The sequence below is a fragment of the Nothobranchius furzeri genome, chromosome 5, assembly GCF_043380555.1.
Source record: "Nothobranchius furzeri strain GRZ-AD chromosome 5, NfurGRZ-RIMD1, whole genome shotgun sequence".
NCBI classification, from domain to species: domain Eukaryota; kingdom Metazoa; phylum Chordata; class Actinopteri; order Cyprinodontiformes; family Nothobranchiidae; genus Nothobranchius; species Nothobranchius furzeri.
In genome coordinates, this window is record NC_091745.1 from 29431624 (window position 1) to 29453723 (window position 22100).

General features: G+C 46.5%; 1 protein-coding gene across 1 annotated transcript in view; it reads right to left on the reverse strand.

Annotated features, from left to right (window-relative positions):
• The window catches only part of doc2a (double C2-like domains, alpha), a 111949-nt gene that overhangs the window by 88751 nt on the left and 1098 nt on the right, over positions 1–22100 (reverse strand). The gene's annotated exons all lie outside the window — the stretch shown is intronic.

Sequence of the window (22100 nt, forward strand, 5' to 3'; positions counted from 1 at the left end):
TGCACAACCATCATCTCATTCATACTTGGTCATGTACGATCATATAGTTTATAAAACAGAATTAAAATCATTTTCATAACTATATTCTTGACTCTGTCTGGATTAACGTAAAGTGTGTGTTCCCTAAACAGTCAAAGAAACTAAAGTCTTCTGATTAAACATTCAAACACCAATCAGACTGATGTGTCATGTTTATATGGAACATCACATCCTTTTGATCATTTACTGTAATATATGTGTAGTCGATCCTTAGCACTACACCAATCCTTCTCAACATCCAATAACTAATAGTTAGTTCATGTATTCCATGTTATTCCTGTTACACTTAGTTTAAATATCAGTCGTGAACAATGAAATTGTTGCTATATGTTTACATATTTACCTAACAAACAAACACACATGGGATCATTACAACTATGAAGCTCTACATGTAGTGTGTTTAAGCACATTCTGCTAGGGGACATAGTAAAATTCATGTGTTCATATGCTTTTTAAACATCAGCATGCGTGGACATTGCCTCAGGTCTTCACTTATTTTGTTCCAGAGATTTACTCCACACCCAGACAGCCTGAAGGATCTTAATGTTGTACGAACTCTAGCATGTTTGTGTCATGTTCTGTGTCCTTGTGGTCCCCCCAGAGCAAGTCTTCTTCGTCTTCCTCCGCTTATCCGGGTCCGGGTCGCGGGGGCAGCATCCCAATTAGGGAGCTCCAGGCCGTCCTCTCCCCGGCCTTGTCCACCAGCTCCTCCGGCAGGACCCCAAGGCGTTCCCGGACCATATTGGAGATGTAACCTCTCCAACGTGTCCTGGGTCGACCCGGGAGCCTTCTGCCGGCAGGACATGCCCGAAACACCTCCCCGGGGAGGCGTCCAGGAGGCATCCTGACCAGATGCCCAAACCACCTCAACTGGCTCCTTTCGATCCGGAGGAGCAGCGGTTCTACTCCGAGTCCCTCCCGAATGTCCGAGCTCCTCACCCTATCTCTAAGGCTGAGCCCGGCCACCCTACGGAGGAAACTCATTTCGGCCGCTTGTATCCGCGATCTCGTTCTTTCGGTCATTACCCAAAGCTCATGACCATAGGTGAGGATTGGGACGTAGATCAACCGGTAAATCGAGATCCTGGCTTTCTGGCTCAGCTCCCTCTTCCCCACGACAGATCGGCTCAGCGTCCGCATCACTGCAGACGCCGAACCAATCTGTCTGCCGATCTCCCGATCCCTCCTACCCTCACTCGTGAACAAGACCCCGAGATACTTAAACTCCTCCACTTGAGGTAGGACCTCTCCCCCGACCCGGAGGTGGCAAGCCACCCTTTTCCGGTCGAGAACCATGGTCTCAGATTTGGAGGTGCTGATCCTCATCCCAGCCGCTTCACATTCGGCCGCGAACCTACCCAGCAAGAGCTGAAGGTCAGAGCTGGATGAAGCTAGGAGGACCACATCATCCGCAAAAAGCAGAGACGAGATTCTCCTGCCACCAAACTCGACACACTCCACACCACGGCTGCGTCTAGAAATTCTGTCCATAAAAGTGATGAACAGAACCGGTGACAAAGGGCAGCCCTGGCGGAGTCCAACCCTCACTGGGAACAGGTCCGACTTACTACCGGCTATGCGGACCAAACTCACGCTCCTCTGGTAAAGGGACTGAATGGCCCTTAACAGAAAGCCACCCACCCCATACTCCTGGAGCGTCCCCCACAGGGTGCCCCTGGGGACACGGTCATAAGCCTTCTCCAAATCCACAAAGCACATGTGGATTGGTTGGGCAAACTCCCATGCCCCCTCCATCACCCTTGCAAGGGTATAGAGCTGGTCCACAGTTCCACGGCCAGGACGAAAACCACATTGCTCCTCCTCTATCTGAGATTCAACTATCGATCGGACCCTCCTCTCCAGTACCTTGGAGTAGACCTTTCCAGGGAGGCTGAGGAGTGTGATCCCCCTATAGTTGGAACACACCCTCAGGTCACCCTTCTTAAAGATGGGGACCACCACCCCGGTCTGCCACTCCCTAGGAACTGCCCCCGATGACCACGCAATGTTGTAGAGACGTGTCACCCCCAAATCAACTTTTTTCCCCTGATAAACTATATAAATGCGTGTCTAATCGTGCTGCAGACACGTGCAGTCAATAGTTTTGCACTTCAGTGCATCTTAGTTAAAATTTAAATATTCTGCCTAAAATTGTCAGTGTTGTGCCGTTGTCAGGTAAAAACTCTGCACTGTATTTGAATATAAATCTGCCACCGCTATTGGCTAAGAGGTATGCTATGATGTAAACTGGTACATTATGATGTCACAATGCTGTGGTGAGCCTGTGTGTGTGTGTATTTGTTAGCGGCTCCGCCCTCTCGCTCTGCCAGGCAACAGCATTTGTTGCATTTTTTTAAACATGAAGTGAGAGTGGAGTTAGACTCTGGTAGGGGGTGACTTGCTCTTTAGCCACTCCTGCCTCTGGTGGTTCTGGGTTTTTCTGCATCCCGGGTCCAACCCTCCGGCTCGCAGCGTGACAGTTTGAGTTTAATCTCTCCTCTCAACTGATACCTCTCCTTCCTTTTATACAACAGTTTTAAAATATTATCTGGAAGAAGATTATGGGATACTTTATACAGTATTTGTGCTGTTTGAAAACGAACTATATCAGAAATGTTTTAAATGAATTATTTTAGGAATAATGTTTGTATGACCTCTGCAGCCATTGCTATAATTACCCTTAGTGTCAGTTTTTGTAACACAAATAATGATGATGAACATTTATAAGTGTTTCCCCAAAACCTCTACGCAGTCATTTAAATATGTATCTGTGCACAACGTAAGACGTGGAGTGGTTTCAGGTCCAAAATGTGTTTGACTTTAATGATGAGATACTTCTTGAGATTTTATTGCTTAGATATTTCATGTGAGGTTTCCAGCTTATTCTGTCATCTATTATTAGACCAAGACATTTTATTTTTCAATTTCCACACCATCTAGTTGTACTTGTAGGTTTAGAGTAAGAAGTTGTTCCCAAACCATGGATAAATGAAATCTGATAGACGTTTTTATTTCACAGACTGAAACATGAGGGACGTTTCCGATCTGAATGCTTCTCTGCAAGCAGCTAGCATCAGCTGACATGTTTCACTGTAACAACGAATGACTGCAAATGTGTAAACACTGTAGGTTTGTGCCCCCGATCCAGAACTCGGTGCTGCTGTGTTGTTCCTCGGGTTCTGGATAATGGCTCGGTAATCACACATTTTCTCCACTCGAAGCCACTTTGCAGCTACATCAGTAATCTGCTCTGTTATTAACTCTGAAGCTGTGCGGCAGCACCAAGGCCCAGATGCTGTTCCCATCAGAGACTGAGCCCAGAGATTCTGCTGATGGTTCTGAGGGACGTCAAAGTTCTGTTTCTTTCAATGCGACCCGTCGCTGCCGATCAGTCGATCACCGCTGACATGAACAAGCTGCTGGTCACAGACTGCTGTGGACCGCCATGAATACAGGACACACCAACACCAGGAACAAGACCACCTGGTCCAGAGGGGATGCTCTGAAAGTCACGTGAGGCTAAGATGGACCTTGGACCTGATCTACATGTACACACGTGCAGCTAAGGACCAAAGGATCCAGCTTCTTGATCAGTTCTGTTTGTACAGCAGGTACAAGACGCCCATCGGACTCTTTAGCCATCATGTGACCCAGGTGTGATGCTTTAATGAACAGAACACATCGGATCCAGATCCAGGTGGTCCTAAACCAGACTCAGTCAACACTCGTGTTGTAGAGAACACACACTGAGCAAAAATAGGAACGCAACACTTTGGTTTTTGTTCTCGATGTTTATGAGCTGAACACACACCTCGTGCTGGGTGGGCAGCACCGTGAGAGCCGCACCTGTGAGGTGGGAGGGGTTATCTCGGTAGTGCTGACGCAGATTTACACAGACTTGTGAACAAAGTTTGAGAATAATGGGTCTTTATGTAAATAGAAAATGTTTCAGATCTTTGAGTTCAGCTCATGAAAACGGGAGCAAAAACAAGAGTTTATATTTTTGTTCAGTGTGATCTACATAACTGATGCATTGTGTTTAGTCGCGAGCGATGAAATAAGAGTGCCTTTCCCTTTTAGAAAATCAGACCATCAGGAAAACCATTTTCCTCATCAGTTAGCTGAGCTGGACAGAGAAACTGTCATCCTTTTCTCTGACCGTGACATCACAGAAGTCTGGGAAGCAGATTAAAACGGATTCAGACGTGTTGATGTTTAGCGTCATGTCTCCTTCTGCACGCACCGTGGGCTGTGTGTGACGTCACGCTGTTCCCTTCAGAACCCCAGACTGTTCAGAATGAAGTCTGTTGAGACCCCCTCATAAACATTAGTCACAACAAAACCAAGAACCGCAGAACAGCTACATCCACTTTAGGACTACAGGGGCGGAGCTTATCTCCAGGAGCCAGCAGATGAGAAGTGGGACACACCTGGCCAGGTCAAATCAGAGAGGATCAGAACCAGGTAACGATGATTGGATCAGATCTGAAGCAGAACCGAGCTGTGGTTTGATGCATCAACAGAGATCAGAGTTGTTACAGACGCTGAGATCTTATCGTGATTTATAAAACTCATACAGTAAAACAGGCTCAACATTCAGGACAGCTCTGCACATGAACAACGTTTCTGACACGATCCCAACCAGCATCAGCTGGCTAGAACAGGCTAGAGGAGGAAGACGAGAGGTAAGTTTAACATCTTTCTGTTTGACAGAAAGCACACAGAACCTGATCAGAACAGCATGAAGGTGGATCCTGACCATGGTTAAGACCTGCTTCAGACCAGGGTCTAGAACTTTAGTCGCTGAAGGAACCAGAGCGTTCTAATGAGCTTCGCTGGGTTCATTTAAGAGAAACCCAACCTGCTGTAGCTGGTTCTACACCGAGATATTTCCCAAGAGGTTCAGTAATCCGTTAATGAAAACCTGGTTCAGGAGGATACTGGTCCAACCAGGATGTTCTCAGCAATAAAATCAACAAACACGCCAGGGTGTTCTGGGTTAACTGGTCTGATTTTACTTAACAGCAGCGTTATTTTTGTTCTGGAGAATGTTGATCAGCAAATAAAGTAAACAAAAACAGATTATGAAACACCTCATGTGACAGCGGGTCCCTCAGCAGCAGAACCGTCCCACATTCTGTTCGGTTAACTGACCAGCTGACCCGTTTCCTCCTCCAATCACTGCTCTACAGCTGACAGCCCCAGGGTCTGCTGCTGACCTTTATAGAATATGTCTACACCATAGACTGTACATACACACGCACGCACGCACGCACACACACACACACACACACGCACGCACGCACACACACATGCACACACACTTGCATGTGCACGCGCGCACACACACACACACACACACACACACACACACACACACACACACATGCACGCACACACACACACACACACGCACACACACACACACACGCACACACGCATGCACGCACGCACACACACTTGCATGCGCACACACACGCACACACACACACATGCATGCACACGCACACACATACGCTCACACGCGCGCGCACACACACACACACACACATACATGCACGCGCACACACATACGCTCACACGCACGCACACACACACGCACGCACACGCATACACACACACGCACATACACACACACACACACATACATGCACGCTCACACACACGCTCACACGCGCGCGCACACACACACACGTACACATACATGCACGCGCGCACACACACACATACGCGCGCACTTGCACACGTGCACGCGCGAACACACATGTGCACACACACACACATGCACAGACACACACACACACGCACGGACATACAATGAAACTCATCAGTGACTTTGAGAGGAGGGTATGTATTATTCCAACTGCATAAATATGTCATGTTATGTCAGAAATAAGCAGCATGAAGCTAAATGTTGTTCAGCTTCACTCTGAGACACGAACCAGAAAGCGCGCTACGATCCTCAGTGGACGTTGTCACCAGGAGAAACACAGCAGAGGGATCTGCAGTTGGTATAAAAAACATAAATCACATTTCTTACGAGGTCCCTGAATGCATCACGATGCTCCTGCTGAAATAGTTTCCATCTGTTTTTGTCACATTGATGTGGATAAACTTATCACCTAACTGATAAATGCAAATAAATCTGCAGCTCTTTTGGATTTTTGTGGATAATTATTCATGGATTCACCATAACTCTTTCATTTGATATTTATCTGTTCGGGATATTGTTTATTATGAATGAGCTGACTCGTTGCTCCGTTTGTTTGTTCGCTTGTTTGTTTTTGTTGTGTGTGTTTTTGCTCCTACCCATTTGATTTCATGTTTCACTGAAAAGATAAGTAAATGAATAAATAAATGTTCTGATAAAACTAACTCAGACTCCAGGATTTAGAAAACACTCAGACAGAAATGGTAAACGAAACCCTTTTGCCAAAATCTAGATGGTAACGAACATTTCATTTCTTATTTAGTCACAAAGTGTCTGCATTCGTTTTATTTTAAACTTCTTCCCTCTTGAAACGTTTTTCTTAGTCTTCATCTCAGAAACAGCCTGCTGTGCTCACTCTTGATGGGTCTCGTGGCCTTGTTCTCACGTCGCTGGAGTTCTGAACACGTTTCGTCTCAAGAGTCCTGAATCATCACTGTCTTCTCAGTTTAGCTTTTGTGAGGCAGACAGCGGAGAAATCAGCGAGCATTTTGGGATTTGGAGAACAAAATCTGACATCACCGTTGTCTTCAGTTGTCCCCGACTGTTGAGACCGACTTTCAGATTTGTTTTTGTTGTTTCACAACTCCGAGACCATTTTGTGACGAACATTAGAGAGACGCCCTCATGGTAAGCTACAAATCCTCAAACCATTTCATAAAAATGTAATATCACCAACAAGCTCCGCCCACCAAGGTACTGGGATGTGGTTTAGATTCAGAAAGTCTAGATCAGTCTTTATTAATGACCCTGTTTAGTCCCAGCTTGAGCTTCCTTTCATCGTCTGACTCTAAATAAGATAAATACCTGACTAACAGCAGCTTTAGTGTGATTTAGCTGTGATACGCTGCATGAAATGTGAGCTCAGCCTGAAGAAACCCAACAGATGAAGTTTACTGCGTCAGTGAAGCAGAACATGTCACCAGAATCATTCATCTCTGTTTAAAGTTACCAAAACACTCATGAAAAACAGAAGATGCTGTGAGGATCTACTATCATCAAACATCCTGAAGATCTTTCTTTTTTGCGGATCTCCAGTAATACAAAGAGAAAGGTTTCTGTTTAGGAAACTTCTCAAATATAAAAGCTGAATTAAAACGATCATGAACACAGATGTTCTTTTACATAAAAGGACTTCTTGGAAATAAGTCCTGAGTCGGGTCTGCAGCTCATGTGGACACTTGGGTTTCTTTGTGCCTGATGGTGATCTGACAACACGAACCCCCCACTGAGCTAAACTATTTCTAACAGAAACATGTAACTGACTTCAGATCAGCTGCAGGAGGCGCAGCAGGATCCTGACCGGCACGGGTTTCCACTCTGAGCAGCGTGTTAGAGGTGTTAAGGACCGAGTCATTCTGGTTTCACTCACCAAGTTCTGTGTGTGTGTGTGTGTGTGTGTGTGTGTGTGTGTGTGTGTGTGTGTGTGTGTGTGTGTGTGTGTGTGTGTGTGTGTGTGTGTGTGTGTGTGTGTGTTGTTTAATAAAACGAGGACGCTGTTTTTTGTTCTGGTTTCACAGGTTTTCCTGCGGAGAGAGAATCTAATTCATGCTAATGGTGCTGAGCTACTTCAGAAGGAAATGAAGAGAATAAATCCTCCGTGTTCGGCCGGAGGCAGCTCTACTGACCGCACTCAGACTGAAAACTGTCATAATGAGCTGTAATGGCCAGGTAAACAACACCTTTCTGCTGTTTTTATTTATTCTGAAGTTTCAGGCCGCCAGAGTCAGCTGGAGTCATTGCAAACTGCTCTACAGAAGTCTGAAGAGTTAAAACAAACTCATTAAAGGTGTCTGTCCTAGATAAAGCTGTTTTTTACCGTCTCTGAGCTTGACGTCAGGCCGCTCATGGGACCGCCCCTTTAGCCATTATGGATGATAGGAAGACCGATTAAACACGTTGAAACTCTGGTGAAGCTAGTCAATTCAAGCCAGTGTGTAACCTTTAATCTCTTTTGTTTAGTTGGTTTCACGGGAAAATGATAAACGTTTGTTGCGCGGTCGGCTGCACTACCAGACAAGGGTGTATGCCAGGGCATGCACACACACACATTCCAGGCCTGGGGGGCCGGTATCCAGCACGTTCTGGTTTTAGCCCTTCATAGGGCACTCACTGAAGTGTTTTAATTTTTTAATTTTCATCCCCAGGGGAGTTTTTGTAGTACATAACCAAAGAGTATTCCTGCTGTCACAAACTCAGAGAAAACAACGTGATCAAACATGGATGCTGGCCCTGTTCTGGTAAAAGAAATCCCAAAATAAAACACATGAGCAAGTTCAATAAACGTCATTTTTGAATAATATAGAGGATCACAGAATAATCTGGCTATTTTTAGAACATTATATCACTGTTCAAAAATACAGAATATTTCACAACAGTCAACAATATAGAATATTTTTATAAAACCAGAGAACTGTGGAATATTTTTGAAAAGTTATTGAACAATAGATGCTATTGCTGATCAAATATACTGTAGATTATTAGAATATTTTAGAATTTTTTATATTTGAGGATGTGCCTGAATGTAATCTTCTTCCTGTTCATCGTCACTGACGGTGAGATTTGTTGGTGCAATAACTGTTCTCCATTTTCCAGAGAAATCTTGCAAAAAACTGCAAAATATATTCAATATCTTAATTGTTATTATTACTGTAAATTAGTATATTAATTAAACTCATTGAGTTTAGCATTTACAACACATCTATCCTTCTTTAGCACAACTAGTCAACCTTGTGGCGTGACAGTTTCATAAACCTGGCATTGTTAGTTTTAGAGGTCTGACCATGAACATGAGGAGACCGAGCAGTTTTCTGGCTCTGCAGACGCACCAACATTTGGCGTGTTATAGCCCCGCACTGATTGGTGGAATGGTGCCATGGTGCAAACCGTCACTAGCTTGATCTCTGGTGATTGTTTTGGTGATATCCCGTAATTTTAAGAGTCTAAATATAGATGTTGGCTCTATAAAGGGTTAACCCTGCTTCAACACATCTGAGCCTGATGAGCTGCACAGGTGATTCAGTGTCGATAGTCCCATCTTTCACCATGAAGAATGTGTGGTAATGTCCATTGTGGTGAAATGCAAGATAATTATTAATTATAATAACATTGTTCCGACATCTGTATGTGTTACCGCCATCAGCCTGGCTTTCAGCACCAGAGCCAGCTCCTCTTCCACCGTCCTCCCGATCAGCACTCAGGACAGCGGCAGACTCAGCTTAAAGCCGGGCGGATGCTGTGCGACTTTTTCACTCGTAGCACTCCGCTTCTAGCCTAGAGAACTAGACCAAATTCTTGCTTTGCAAAGTTTGGTCTAGCAACGCTCCACTGGAACCTCTGCAGCCCCAACAGCATTCTGGCTGGCCAATCACAGCTCTCTAGAGGGGTTTCAAACACATAAAGAGCTGTGATTGGTCCATAACGGTGGGCCAATCATCTATCTGCTTAGTGAACAAATCACAGAGCTTTATCCACTTTGTGGGCCAATCAGGGCACTCTATATGTCTGGTGGGTGGGACGATGCAACAGAGTGAAACAAGAGTATGTCACATTCATTGTCCAGTAGACAACGGTAGAACCCGCCCCACAACCGCGAGCCGTCAATGGAGCTAAATAATACATTTATTTAGTCTGGCTCGCCAGGCTATTCAGCTTCAGCTCAAACTGTACGACTTCCTCGCAGAGCAGATCTCACGAGTCATGCGCTCACACTGTACGACCCAGTTCTCGGATGCGACCTGACTGCTCACACTGTACGTCTGGTAGCAACACGTCGGACCTAAAAATATGCTAAAAATAGCAGTTTTTACTCAACACGTCAGACTTTTTTGTTTTGCCTGTTGTCCTTCGGGAGTGCTGCAGGAGGACACACAGGGACTTATGGGGGTTGGATGAGGAAAACGAAATAAAGAAAGTAAATCTGTGTTTTGTGGTCAGGTTAATTTGACATGAACACGACAAACACGCTTTCTTGACAATGTTTATGAATTCCGCTGGAAACAGCAACTGAAGCCTTAAAGGATTACACAAAATCAGTTTGCATCATTCTGTGATTTCATTTCTACTGCCTCTAAAAACTTCTGAAAACAAATCCGTCAGTATTTGATCCTAGGAATTATGTGCCTCAAGCCGGGTTCACACGGTGTGATTTTTGGCTGTCTCACCCAAATGCCTCGTCCTGAGCAGAATCGTGACAAACGTCGATGAACATGAAGGTGATTTGCATATCTGTGGACGTGCAGTGTGACCAGCTCTGCGGTGACAGCTTTGCAGCAACATGGACGTAGTTTGGGGGGGGGGGGGGATGTCCCTCCCTTCCTTTTCCAAAGTCAGTTTTTGTCTCCTGCACATTTTACCATCCCATAATAACATTATGCCCAACAGACTCTAGTTGAGCACTAGAACCAAGTGGAAAACAACACCTTGTTTCCCATTAGAACCTTTCATTAGCTCATCTATTGGCTCTGCTGACATTTGCTAACGTGTGATTGGCCACACCTGCCACCTGTGTTCTCAACAGTTCTGCATTTCTGACATTGCATAAAAGAGGCTGTAGTTGTATACACCTTTACATATTATACATACTTTTTGTATTCTTACTGTAAATATCCCACTGTGTGTGTGTGTGTGTGTGTGTGTGTGTGTGTGTGTGTGTGTGTGTGTGTGTGTGTGTGTGTGTGTGTGTGTGTGTGTGTGTGTGTGTGTGTGTGTGTCTTTTCATTCAGTTATCAGCAGAAACATTCTCCCACATGAAAACTGACCCATCATCGTCCCACTCTTGAGCCTCCAGTGTGTTGATGCAGACACATGAATTACTCTTTCTCTGAATCCTCACCCATTCCTCTCCCCTCTGGCCTCCCACCCCCTCCCATAGTATCATTTGTGTCTCCCCTGTTGTGGGGGTGGTTGTCGTTCCTCCTGGCATACATGTCACGTTTGTCTCTCGTGGAGGAGAGGTGACTCTCTGGTCAGGGTGTCCTGTCACTTTCAATCCCGTCATGATGACTGGTGTGAAAAGGAGGCGAGACCGGAGAACCAAGCTGATGATCCTTATTGATTGTGAGTTTTCCCCAGAGAGGGGAGGACAGAAGCCACCTAGATCAGCAGTTCAATGAGAAATAAAAAGAGAGAAACCCTAGAGATCCTTCAGAAATCCTGCAGAGCAAAACAGGACTTCCTGATGAACTGCCATGATGACAAACAGTTATCTTAAAAATTGGAACAACTTGCTATGCTACACAATATACCGCCCTTATTTTTTTCTAAGGTGGTATGAAATGAAAGACAGGTAGCTAGTGTCTATCTCCATCCATCATCAGGCGAGAAGTAGACACCCTCGCCAGGTCAGGGACACATTTAGGCTAACAACTAGTCACAAACTAACATCTAACCCATCCTTTCCACCAGAGGGGAAAACGGCAGTAAAACATCCGTTGTGGCAGTTAACTGCTGTTTTATTGGACGGGTTTTTATCCACCGGTCGCAAAGTTTCACGTTCTGGATGTGTCCCAGAAGCAGAACCCCTCCTTTCCAGCAGACGTGTGAGCGGCGTGTAATGTAATAGAGGCGTTTTACCAGCGAGCTCACTTCCAACTGGGAGCATTACAGGCAGTCCACCCAGCTCGTCCTGCTGGGTCACAAAATCCCAGGCGAAATCCAACACAAGCGTCATTCTGGAAGTTCACACAATAACAAGCAAGAAGAAAGACGGCTGCATGTTCGCAAAAAGCTCTGATTTCTTTTCTTTTCTGTTTAATTTGACTGGGGGTTGACAGGAAATGACGTGTTTTTTACTAGTAGAATAGGGTTAGGGTTAGTTAACCCCACACTAATCTCACTGGCTACAGCAGCACATACACTTGAAGAAGAAAATAAGATTTCAGATAAACACACAACGACAGTAAACTATTATTGAAACCTTCAAGCACTAAAAACAAGTCAAAAAGACTCATAGATCAAGGGTGCGCAGACTTGGCACAAATTGCGTCGGATGGTTTTATAAATAACTATCTGGCTTATCAAACTATACAACCACATTGATTTTACAACCCAGACAAACTCTCTCAGATACTTAAGAAAGGTTTTGCTCATACATCTAGCTCACGTTCCATCATTTCATTCATACCTTGTCTTGTATAATCATTAGCTTAGGGAAATAGAAATAAAGTCATTTTTATAAACTATATATTTGACTCTGTCTGAATTAACATTAAGTGTGTTTATGGCCCCTGAAACGTTCAGAAATCAATCAGATTGACATTTCATATTTATATGAAATGATCATTTAATACATGTGTAGCCAATCCTTAACGCTACAATGGGAAAAGGTGGTGCTGTTTAAAAATTTACAGGAAGTGGCGTCCTCACCAATCACAAGCTTGTTGTCTCCGTCACTTTCAACAAGTGTTTAAAATTTGGGCATGTCTCCGTCACCCTCTGTGAGCCTATCGGAGAGCCCTTGCGTGGACGCTTGGCATTGCACGTCTCCGCATCGACACAGAGAAGCATAAATCGGCCTCTCTGCAGAGGGGATGAACGACCTACGGTAGCGTTCTGTTTGACAACTCGGATGTGTGTCTTCCACTGGAGGAGCTGTCCGTGGCCTCAACAGTGGAATAAAGTGAGTGGGAGAGGTTTTCCAAGATGGAGGTCATCTTCCCCAGCATCCTTTTTTCACACATCTCCTCAACTAAATCTAGTTATCAGCCCAGGACTGAGCTAACTTTGATAACTAGCTGGTTCAGTCTCTTCCTGTCTCGGTCGGAGCTGCCTGCACCCAACAGACCACAGTTAAATGTATAACAGAGAGATAAGGAGAAAATGGAAACCTGCACTTGTGTTCTGGAGGTGTTGCGCTTAAAGAAAAGACCTGAGACGTGAGGAATACATCCTTATGCTTCTGGAAAGCCTTGCGGCCAGTGGAAAGGCAGCGATCCTCGGCAACAGCAGATCAACTGCCGCGAAGCACGTTTCACGACGCTTTCCCGTCCACTGGAAAGGAGCAGTTAAAGACGTGTTGCTTATGTTTTGAGTCTAATTTTTATGAAAGCAGTGTAAAATATCAGGAATCTTTCAAAATAAAAGTCACATGCAGATTTCTGGTTTGAAAGACCGTGCGTACAAACAGCACCACAAGGACACGGTGTCGCCAACTGCACGACCATGCAGCCCAAGAGAGTCCACATTAATGATGTAGGCACGCACTAATTCTGTTTTTTATTCTCTGAACTCAAAGAACTGTAATTGATGGAATACTTTTTTGTTTGATGATTCAGGAAGTAAAAAATTCTGCTAGGCCTGCTAGCCTGAATGAATGACAAACAGTTCAGACACTCAGAAAAATGTCAGACATTGCTGCTCGGCCCCACCAAGATGAATATTGGCCGACTGCTGCCAGGTTTGTTCTCTCTATTTAAAAAAGTAATATTTTCCATTCACACATTTCTAATTGTATCTCCTTATTTACCATTTCAAATGCGATGTTAATGGAAACTAGATCAGGGTAAAAGTGAGGGAACAGCGGTGCAGGGTTAAAAAAGAAAAGCTGTGTCTACGATGCCCCTTAAACCGAGTTTTTATAACCTCCACTTTATCTGTGTTTGGTACCAAATAAGACCGGGAGGAGCAAATGCAGCAGAAAATCTCTGGTTTCATATTTATCCTGAGTGGTGTGGGCGGAGCCTGAGGATCAGGCTTCTATCAGCTACTGAAACCTTTAAACACTATCCAGCGCTAATAAACAGGATTATCATCTTTGGTCCAAATGGTGGGAAAATATGGGACTCCAAAAGAATATTAAATCTAAGAGAATCATCCAGCTGATCACCAAAATAAAAGTCAAACTTAGAACCAACAGGTTGAGGCAGGAGGCAGAGTTAAAGATCGGTTATTTGACAGTGAAATATTGAAAGAAGAAAACATTTCATCATCTCCTTTTGTTTGCTGATTTGCACACTTAAAGAGCAAGTCACTCCAAATCCACATTTTTTTGCTGATAAACTATAGAAATGAGTGTCTGATCGTGCTGCAGACATGTGTGGTCAATTATTCTGCACTTTAGTGCATCTTAGTTAAAATTTAAATATTCTGCCTAAAACTGTCAGCGATGCACCGTCGTCAGGCAAAAACTCTGCACTGCATTTGAATTTAAATCTGCCATCACTATTGGCTAAGAGGTGCACTATGATGTTAGATGGTACGTTATGATGTCACAATGTTGTGAGGGTGTGTATTTGTTAGCGGCTCCGCCCTCTCGGTCTGCTAGGCAACAGCATTTGTTGCATTTTTCAAACAGGACGTGGGAGTTGAGTGAGAATCTGGTAGGGGGTGACTTGCTCTTTAAAAACTTTTCTTTCTTTATAAGAGCAGAACTGGTAGAAGCTGAGCTTCTGTACAGGCATCGCCTCTCCTCTTGAGGGTGTTCATGCTTCCTTCAGCTCCTGAACCGCCTCGGCCTCAGAGTGACATCTAATTAAACACATGCTGCAGAGAGAAGAGGATTTACTTCTCCTGTTAAGTTATTCCTGCTTCTTTCTGGGATTTTAAATCCTTCGGTCAAAAGAAGAACCACATTATAATTCAAACCCACCAAGGGTTGCATACAAATCAACACCCGGTCCAGATGTTTCAGGCTGATGCAGCTGGTTTCAGCAGGAGAAAGGAACAGCACAGCTGTTCTCAGAGAGGTGGAAAATGTTGGAAAATCATCCGATAAGGTGGCGTACTCCGGAGGAAGTCAGGTGAAAACAGGAAGACTGAACAGAAGAGTCGCTGAGTCTTACTGGTAACTGGTTTTAAAAATAGCAGATAAAGTTTATGTTTTTGTCTCATTTGTTTTTAATGGGTTCATCCTCAATCCTTCCTCTCAGATGTTTGTTTGTTATTAAGGTAATTAAGTCAGAATCAACTCCTCCTTGAACCGTCACCTTATCGTGGTGGAGGAGTGCCCTGATGATCCTAGGAGCTATGTTGTCTGGGGCACTTTGGGCCCCTGGTAGGGTCTCCCATGACAAATTGGTCTTAGGTGAAGGGTGAGACAAAGAACGCTTCACAGGATCTTTCATGGAGGTAAAGTCAAAGAGTCGGAGTACCCGGCCCGGAGGGTTACCGGGGTCCCACCCTGGAGCCAGGCCTGGGGTTGGGGCCCGTGAGCAAGCGCCTGGTGGCCGGGGTTTCGCCCATGGGGCCCGGCCGGGCCCAACCTGAACCGGATACATGGGCTCATCCAACTGTGGACCCACCACCTGCAGGAGGAACATGAAGGGTCCGGTGCAATGCGAATCGGGTGGCAGACCAAGGCGGGAGCCTTGGCGGTCCAATCCCCAGACAACGAAACTGGTTTTTGGGACATGGAACGTAGGGCTGGGCGATATGACGATTTTAGACCGTTTTACGATCTACACATCTGACGGTCTGTCATTTTTGAGAGACCTTATTATCACGATTCACAGCTCTGCTGTTGAATTTCTGCCTTTGAATGAAAAGGAAACTTACCTCAGGCGAATGACGCGCCTTTGTTTGACCCTTATCCAATCAGAGTTAGTCATAGTAATATATTAGTGCCCCGCTTGTTTTCACCTGTGTGTGAACAAACACGGCTTTGGCCGCGGCTGAGCGACAACGAGGTTTTCGTTCCGAAGAGGAACGCAGGGTTTCCTTAGCGCGCGGCGCTAACAACTTAGCGACGTGACATGTCTCGGAGAAAGCGTAAAAACACATTGGACGCTTCTTCTGAAGCAGGAAAATAACACTTCTTCTTAAGCAGAGCACGACGTCGCCTCGGCTCGTCCACCCTCTGCCGAGCCGGACTGAGCTCGGCCACTGGGTCGTTGGAGCTGACCCGTGACTGCCTGATGGAAAACCAGCGGGTTTCATCAGACTCGTAGTTTCTTGTTTTTGCTGGGGACCCCTGTATTTTACCGCTCCCTCTTGCAGTCTTCCCCTATTAACATTTAAAATGATTCTGTAAATCCGTGTATCAATAGAAACAATCTCTGCCTCTGCCAGCTGCAGTAAATGTAGTTTCCAAATAATAAGAGGTGCATTCACCTGTGTACCTCCTTTGATCCGCATTAGTGATATTTTCAGCACCAGAACAGTGAAGCAAAGAAAGATTCCTGAGTTTGTTAGTAATTTTATTTATTAGGTGCATCTAACCTGTTCTATTTTTCTCTAAAATGAGATCAGATCAGTGCTTCTATGGGTTGTCTCCAATCTGCACTGGAAAATTTTACTTTGTTTAGAGACTTGTTGCAGAAAATATTCAGAATGCGCAGTTTTTTGCTACCACAAGCGATCTCTGGTCCAGCCGCACATCAGAGCCGTATTTGAGCTTAACTATCCACTACATGAGCAACTGGGAGCTACATAGTATTTTTAACAAGTTAATGTTTTCACAATACGTTTGCAATTGAGATGTTTGCACTTTAAATATGTTTACGATTTTAATTTATGTTAAGTTACTTGAAAAACGAGAAAAACTGATTTTTGTAATTGTTTCTCTCAGGGCTTTTATCATCTCTGGTGTGAGTTTAAAATATAAGTGTGTTAGCACTGTGCTGATTATCCCTAATATGAATAAATGTTTATTTATTCAATGTTTCTCTTCTTTAATACGCAATTGAAGTTATGCTATTCATGGATAAAAAATTGTGATAAAATCGAAATCGTGATAAAATATTGGAAAAATTTATGATATTCTATTTTTGCCATATCGCCCAGCCCTAATGGAACGTCACCTCGCTGGCAGGGAAGGAGCAGGAGCTTGTGGCAGAGGTTGAGCGGTACCGGCTAGATATAGTCGGATTCACTTCGACACATAGCATTGGCTCTGGAACACAAGTCCTTGAGAGGGAGTGGACACTCTCCTTTGCTGGAGTTGCTCCGGGTGAGAGGCGGAGGGATGAAGTTGGCTTTTTGTTAGCCCCAAGACTCTCTGCCTGTGTGTTGGGGTTTACCCTGGGGGACGAGAGGGTAGCTTCCCTGCCTTCGGGTCGGGGAACGGGTCCTGACTGTTGTTTGTGCTTATGGACCAAATATCAGTTCAGAGTACCCACCCTTTTTGGAGTCCCTGGGACGAGTGCTAGATAGTGCTCCATCAGGGGACTCCATTGTCCTGCTGGGGGACTTCAATGCTCACATGGGTGATGACAGCATGACCTGGAGGGATGTGATTGGGAGGAACAGCCCGCCTGATCTGAACTCAAGTGGTGTTTCGTTATTGGACTTCTGTGAGAGCTGCAGTTTGGCCATAACGAACACCATGTTCGAACATGAGGATGCCCATCGGTACACTTGGTACCAGGGCAGCCTAGGTCGCAGGTCGATGATAGACTTTGTAGTCGTATCATCTGACCTGCGGCCGTATGTTTTGGACACCCGAGTGAAGAGAGGAGCGGAGCTGTCAACTGATCACCACCTGGTGGTGAGTTGGATCAGATGGCAGGGGAAGATGCCGCGTAGACCTGGCAGACCCAAACGCATAGTGAGGGTCTGCTGGGAACACCTGGCAGAAGAACCTGTCAAGACGGTCTTCAACTCCCACCTCCGGCAGAGCTTTGACCACGTCCCGAGAGCAGTGGGGGACATTGACTCCCAGTGGGCCTTGTTCCACTCTGCGATCGTTGGGGCGGCTGTTGCTACCTGTGGTCGCAAGGTGGCCGGTGCCAGTCGTGGTGGCAACCCCCGTACCCGCTGGTGGACACCAGAGGTTCGGGGAGCCGTCAGGCTGAAGAAGGAGGCCTACAGGGCGTGGCTGGTCTGTGGGTCTCCGGAGGCAGCAGACAGGTACCGGATAGCCAAGCGGGGTGCAGCAGTGGCAGTTGCCGAGGCTAAATCTCAGGCATGGGAGGAGTTTGGTGAAGCCATGGAGAAAGATTATCGATCGGCTCCAAAGAGGTTCTGGCAAACTGTCCGGTGCCTCAGGAGAGGAAGGCAGCAACTCACTCACACTGTTTACAGTGGGGATGGGGAGCTGCTGACGTCAACTGGGGCTATAGTCGGACGGTGGAAGGAATACTTTGAGGAGCTCCTCAATCCCACTTACGCACATTACGAGGAGGAACCACAGCCGGGAGACCTGGGGGTGGACTGTCCGATCTCGGGGGCAGAAGTTGCTGAGGTAGTCAAACAACTACACAGCGGCGGAGCCCCGGGGGCAGATGAGGTTCGTCCTGGGTATCTCAAGGCTATGGATGTTGTAGGGCTGTCGTGGTTGACACGTCTCTGCAACATTGCGTGGTCATCGGGGGCAGTTCCTGTGGAGTGGCAGACCGGGGTGGTGGTCCCCATCTTTAAGAAGGGTGACCTGAGGGTGTGTTCCAACTATAGGGGGATCACACTCCTCAGCCTCCCTGGAAAGGTCTACTCCAAGGTACTGGAGAGGAGGGTCCGATCGATAGTTGAATCTCAGATTGAGGAGGAGCAATGTGGTTTTCGTCCTGGCCGTGGAACTCTGTGGACCAGCTCTATACCTTTGCAAGGGTGATGGAGGGGGCATGGGAGTTTGCCCAAGCAATCCACATGTGTTTTGTGGATTTGGAGAAGGCTTATGACCGTGTCCCCAGGGGCACCCTGTGGGGGACGCTCCAGGAGTATGGGGTGGGTGGCTTTCTGTTAAGGGCCATTCAGTCCCTTTACCAGAGGAGCGTGAGTTTGGTCCGCATAGCCGGTAGTAAGTTGGACCTGTTCCCGGTGGGGGTTGGACTCTGCCAGGGCTGCCCTTTGTCACCGGTTCTGTTCATTACCTTTATGGACAGAATTTCTAGGCGCGGCCGTGGTGTGGAGTGTGTCGAGTTTGGTGGCAGGAGAATCTCGTCTCTGCTTTTTGCGGATGATGTGGTCATCAGCTTCATCCAGCTCTGACCTTCAGCTCTTGCTGGGTAGGTTCGCGACCGAATGTGAAGCGGCTGGGATGAGGATCAGCACCTCCAAATCTGAGACCATGGTCCTCGACCGGAAAAGTGTGGCTTGCCAACTCCGGGTCGGGTGAGAGGTCCTACCTCAAGTGGAGGAGTTTAAGTATCTCGGGGTCTTGTTCACGAGTGAGGGTAGGAGGGATCGGGAGATCGACAGACGGATTGGTTCGGCGTCTGCAGTGATGCGGACGCTGAGCCGGTCTGTCGTGGTGAAGAGGGAGCTGAGCCAGAAAGCCAGGCTCTCGATTTACCGGTCGATCTACGTCCCAATCCTCACCTATGGTCATGAGCTTTGGGTAATGACTGAAAGAACGAGATCGCGGATACAAGCGGCCGAAATGAGTTTCCTCCATAGGGTGGCCGGGCTCAGCCTTAGAGAAAGGGTGAGGAGCTCGGACATTCGGGAGGGACTCGGAGTAGAACCGCTGCTCCTCCGGATCGAAAGGAGTCAGTTGAGGTGGTTTGGGCATCTGGTCAGGATGCCTCCTGGACGCCTCCCTGGGGAGGTGTTTCGGGCATGTCCTGCCGGCAAGAGGCCCCCGGGTCGACCCAGGACACGTTGGAGAGGTTACATCTCCAATCTGGTCCGGGAACGCCTTGGGGTCCTGCCGGAGGAGCTGGTGGAGGTGGCCGGGGAGAGGACGGTCTGGAGCTCCCTAGTTGGGATGCTGCCCCCGCGACCCGGACCCGGATAAGTGGAGGAAGACGACGACGAAGTCAGAATCAAAACATGTCATTTGTGTTTGTTTTTCTAAACATGTTAATTCTGTAGTCAGGACTTTCAAGGGACACTATGCAACTTTTTCATGTGTTAAAATGATCCTTTACAAGGTTAATGAAAAGAATAACACACTTGCAACTTCAGAGTATCCGAAACACTCCCCACAGCAGTAACGCTTTACAGCAATCTAAGTTTATACCTCAGGACAGATGAGCTACATCTGGTTAGCATTCGTTTAAACATTTTCATCGGCTGAGCCTCGGAAGAAACAAAACATTTATCTGATGAAGCTGCTGAGCAGCTGTCAGCCAGTTGGGGCTCTGGGCTGCAGTCCTGTCAGCTAGCGGGTCATAGCTTGTAGGGTAACCTGCCCGTTTGTGATCACCCAGCACTCTGATGTTTGGCCTTGCCGACACACCACAGCCTTTCTCAGTGGTCACATAATTCCTCCTTTTAGGATCTTTGTCAGTATTTACCAGGAACCCTGTTCGTCATAGTAAAGCTACATGCTAGTGCTGGAGTGTGCTTCCAGCACGTTTCCTAGATGTTTTAAATCATAAACACAGCTGATTTGTTTGAGTTAGTGATGAATCACTCCTGTAGACACTAATGAAGCATTTAGATTAGAGTGTCAAACGCATGAACACACAGCAAGGACACACACACGAGCGCACACACACACACACACACACACACACACACACACACGCACACACACACACACACACACTCCAGGTGACACAGAGTCCAGAATGAACCAACCAAGCCACAAACAGCTCTGACAGTTCCAGCCATCAACATCTGTGGTGATCTATATTTGACATTAAAACGTATGTTTAGCTTCCTGTTTTATTTTATTGTCTTGTCTCCTTTCAGGTAACTTCTCTTCCTGTTTGTTTCCCACCTGTAATCACTTCCTGTCACCACTCTAATGGAGATGTCCTCCATCTGGCTTCCCTGTGCAGTTCCTCTTCACCTTTTGTGTAAATCCTTCCATCTTTGGATTTCTTGAAAGTTTTATCTGTCCTAGATCTTCTGTTTTATTGATGGAGTAGATTATAACGCAGGCTGCTGACTCCAGACTGCTAGTCTTACCCTGCTGTGTTTGAACGAGAGCCACATTCCAGACATCTTCCTCTCGTTCCTGCTAAACAGAGTCACTAACTGAAAACCTTCTAATTTTGGTCTACAACTCTTCCCAAACTCGTCTCACATTTCTCCACTCTCTCTCTCACTCATGCAAACCAAACTGGGAAGGATTCCAGACAGCTTCTTGACACCTGCGGCAGCTCTGGGACCGTCTTGAGAAAAATAATGGTCACATATTTTGAATGTGTTCCAAGTTTCAGCAAGGCCTTGAGAGGAAACCAAGAACCTTCGAGAATGTTTGGAGACATTTTGGACCCTCCCTTGAGAATGATGTTCATATTTAGCCACCAGCAGTTGCAGCCCAGTGAGACGGTGGATTAACAACAAAGGAGATTATTGAGAATTAAATTAGGATGAAATCTGTTTAATTTGTCTTGTCTTATTCATAAATGTACCTTTTGTTTGACTCTTTCTCTGGTTAACAACAATATTACGTTCATGTGTTCATTTGAGCGTATTTGTAGTGAGTGAAACTTTAAGCAGAACTGATGGATTGGTGTGTAATTGTGGAGTTGTTGTCGTCGTCTCGTCTTCCTCCGCTTATCCGGGTCCGGGTCGCGGGGGCAGCATCCCAACTAGGGAGCTCCAGGCCGTCCTCTCCCCGGCCACCTCCACCAGCTCCTCCGGCAGGACCCCAAGGCGTTCCCGGACCAGATTGGAGATGTAACCTCTCCAACGTGTCCTGGGTCGACCCGGGGGCCTCCTGCCGGCAGGACATGCCCGAAACACCTCCCCGGGGAGGCGTCCAGGAGGCATCCTGACCAGATGCCCAAACCACCTCAACTGGCTCCTTTCGATCCGGAGGAGCAGCGGTTCTACTCCGAGTCCCTCCCGAATGTCCGAGCTCCTCACCCTATCTCTAAGGCTGAGCCCGGCCACCCTACGGAGGAAACTCATTTCGGCCGCTTGTATCCGCGATCTCGTTCTTTCGGTCATTACCCAAAGCTCATGACCATAGGTGAGGATTGGGACGTAGATCAACCGGTAAATCGAGAGCCTGGCTTTCTGGCTCAGCTCCCTCTTCCCCACGACAGATCGGCTCAGCGTCCGCATCACTGCAGACGCCGAA